Here is a 3,950-nt window from a genome sequence, read left to right as displayed (position 1 = left end):
GATGCTAATAATTCATAAAATACTATCTCAACAAAATTATTCAGAACCAACTCCTCACAAGATTCACTCTAAATCACTCAAATTGTTTAAAGGGTAGTGTTTAATCGCTCAATGCATCAAATACTGCCTTACTTACTATATGCTTGCTCTTAAATCCTACTCCTACCACTTATGGAGAGTCAACAACCATGTCAAGAGGTCTTTATAAGGGTTATAATGGGGATTAGGTAGGGGTAGGTAAATTTGGTAAGAGTTGAACCTATGGTGTTCTACAATGAGATAAATTACCTGCACACAAGCCACAATAATCATAAGGGATAAACAATGAACAGTAGTCCAAGGTGGGAAATAGGAATCAAGTCAAAATGTAAACTCTCAAAGGCAATTAAACAATTAGCTCACTTACTTTCTTTCTTTTCATTACCCTTCCCTCTTATTCTTCTTCTTATTTTTTTATCTTTTTTATTTTTTTATATATAAGGGAAGAAACATTCACATAATAGAGTAAATTTCTTTTGGATTGACGGAAGCTACTACAAGTTTCCAACGCTATTCCCAAAATAAAAATTCCCAATAAAAATAACTCATATGCAAAATCATAACCCAAAGCATAATAAAACTAAGTGGTAATGAAATATGATAGAAATGATGAAAGAAGGGGTTATCTACTGAATCAATAAACGAATGAAGGCTATTTGGCTAGAATGAAAAACCTAAGTGCCTCTATCATACCAAAGTGTTAAACTCTACTTGTAGCACTCACAAGCATTACCGAGCAAGTTCTAAAAGTAAAGACAGTAATTGGCACTCTCAACAAGAAATAAATAAAAGCATATAAAGTGTATGCTTACAATTGAGGCTCAATTTCTCACAAGTGTGCTTTTTGAGTAGGTTCCAAAAAAAAATCATCAAAACAGAATTAAATAAACCAAAGCAACTTAGTGCAAAACTCAAACTAAATAACTTACATTCTTTCGCAAGACTCACCAATATAGGTTTTACCCGATCACATGGACATAAACAGGATTTCAAAAGCATGTCAACAGTAAGAGCATCGAGACAAAGTGAAAAATTTTCAAAATTTTATAAAAAATTGCACAAAGAATAAACAAATAACTGAGATGGGATAAATGAAATATGATATATACACTACAAAAGGATCCAAATTTTATATACAAGAACAATAAATACAAAATAAAAAACACACAAGATAAATAAAGCTAAAAGATAAATAAAATACAAGAAAACAAGTGTATATAAATATCACCCACCCCACACTTGAAGGACACACTGTCCCCAGTGTAACATGTTATGGATACCCCGCATGGTAATGCTCATCTAAGAGAAACAAAGGCAATGCAATCCAAATGCATGACATGTATATAAGAAATAAAGTAAATAAATGCAAAGATAATAAAAAAAATTGATGTGTCCTATTTGCGTTAGCTACAATCTAAGGCAGTGTACCTATCGATGCAGTCTAGCACTAATGGCGAGTATCAAGGTCATATTCCTCGGGAAAGCGAAAGCACATAGTTACTTCTTTGTTCTTTGTTATATTAACCTAAAATGGATGATGAATAATTTCTAAACTAACTATTAACTACAAGCTAAGTTCTAAGGGAGATGCAGGAGTAATTGATAAATGAAATAATCAAGACAAGAAGACAAACCCAAAGGGAATCTAAACTAGTTGGCAACCAAACAAAAGATAAAGGATCGGTAAGTCTAATTATGCTACCCGTGGATGAATTCTTAACCGAATTCGGTTTCTCTCTCTCGATAACCGAATTCCTAAACCTAATAATCTAAAGTTGGAATCTCTTCCTAATGATTGATTCTTAAATTAGCATTAAGCTTTAATCCGCCTCTATTAAGCTTTGTTAATTCTTAATTCGGCTAGTTAATTATCTTTATCTCTAAGTGATTATTAACCAGTTCTTGCTATTCAAAATTCCAATTGCCAAACGGATTTCTCAATCACATAAAGCAATCTAAACAACACAATTCACAACGTCTCATGAATAATGCATTATCTTATTAATACTGAAAATAAGAAGAATACAAAATTAACCCAAACAATCCAACAATATAATATCAAGCCAACATAGTAAAGAAATTCCAATGGATTAAATCAATCTAGCTAAACATGTTCATGTTTAAAACAATCTAGGAAATCAATTACAATGAAAGAATAATGAAAATAAAACATGTACACCCTTTTCTCTCGAATTGGATGAACAGCTCCAAATCTGGATCTACACTTTGATTAATCTCCCAAGCTACCTCTTGAATTGCTCCACTACTGTTTTGCACTCGGAACCTTGCGATTCCGGGATTCTTACTCCCCGCAACTCTCTCTCGCACTCAATATTGTGCAGAAACTGAATCAGCCGCCAAGGCTCTATGTCACTCCTTCCCCCTCTTTTTTTCTCTAAGAAAAATTCATTTTTCTTATATATTTAACTCAGCACGGCCATGGTCAAGGCCGTGCTGACCAGTCCAGGCCGTGCTGAAACTGTGGATCTCACCAAGTAGGGTTTCACCACGGCTGTGTTGCTCCCCGTGTTGGCTACCACGGGCCATGTTGATCCCCGTGTTGGCCACCACGGGCCGTGCTGAAGGTCGTGGTTGAGCACGGCGGGCTCTTATCGGATCTTGATGAATTCTCGTCCGTTTCTACACATATTGATCTATAATTGCTTAAACACCAATGACGGTCCTATAAATGTTCCTAAAATGCAAAAGAACACAAAACACGGGTGATATGGGAATAAAAGCACAATAATTGCTAAGAACATACGCAATAATATGCAAGCAAATATGTGTAAAACTATGCTCATCAAAAATCTAGGGGACTGCCCTGATCGTCCGCCGAGGTTAGTATAGTGGAAATTCAGTGCTTCCTCAGTAGAAGCTGCAAATAATAAAATTAAAAATTAAAATTAAAACTGAAACAAAAATTAAATAAAAATATGAAAACTAAAACTAATAAAATGTTTCAAAATAAAAGGTCAAAATATTAGAAATTAAAGAAAAAAAAATTGGGGTGCCTCCCAAAAGCACTTTTTTTTTATGTGATGAGTCTTCTTAGCTAGACTCATGGTGAAAAAGCAAATGGTGGGGATTGATGACCATCCATCCTTCTTCCAAGCAAATGGCTTCAAGTATCCGCTTAGAGGACTAATCGTCAAATTCCTCTTCCCAACGGTTAAGCAAGCTGCCAATATAATGGGCAAAACTCGCTTCTCATACATTTGCACGTAGTCATGATGCTCTAGGGGCTCTTCCAATTTGAAAGCTGGAGTTTCACCAATTGGAAGGATCGACGGTTGGGCAATTTCTTCAAGAATGTCGATGGTTTTCTCTAGTCCTTGGCTTGGTTCACTTGCTAGAAGAAATTCGAGCTCCTCTAAGACTTCTCCATTGGATAACTCGTGCTCATCTTCCATCATCGAAGGGACTTGTGGAAAATCCACCAAAAATTCCTCTAACTATAACTCAGCATCACCAACTGTATCTTCTTGTTGGTAGTCTTTCAGAGGAATCATGTTTGCCTCTTCCTTTTCAAGTTCTATCTCCATGTTCAAGGAGTCGTTCTGTACATAAGCATCATCGTCAAACATAGTAGATAAACCAGAAAAATTCTCACCTGAACGCAAAGTGACGGCGCTCAAATGTTCCTCGGATTCAGTAGCATTTGATGGAGTTCCCAATTGCTCTTCAGCTAATAACTTGAAGATCAAGCCTACTTGATGCTCTATGTTCTCAATCGAGGCTTGTTGACCTTCAAGTATCCTCTCTGTTTGTTGGAATCTATCCTCAAGACTTGTAAAGAACCTCATCATCAGCTCCTCTGACACTAACTCTTCATCTTGAGTTGAAGGTGCAAGATTAGGCTACTGATGCTCTATGTTCTCAATCTTGGCCATCTAAGCTCTATCCAAAGG

This window comes from Ricinus communis, chromosome 1 (assembly GCF_019578655.1).
Source record: "Ricinus communis isolate WT05 ecotype wild-type chromosome 1, ASM1957865v1, whole genome shotgun sequence".
NCBI lineage: Eukaryota > Viridiplantae > Streptophyta > Magnoliopsida > Malpighiales > Euphorbiaceae > Ricinus > Ricinus communis.
This window is presented reverse-complemented; position numbering follows the sequence as displayed.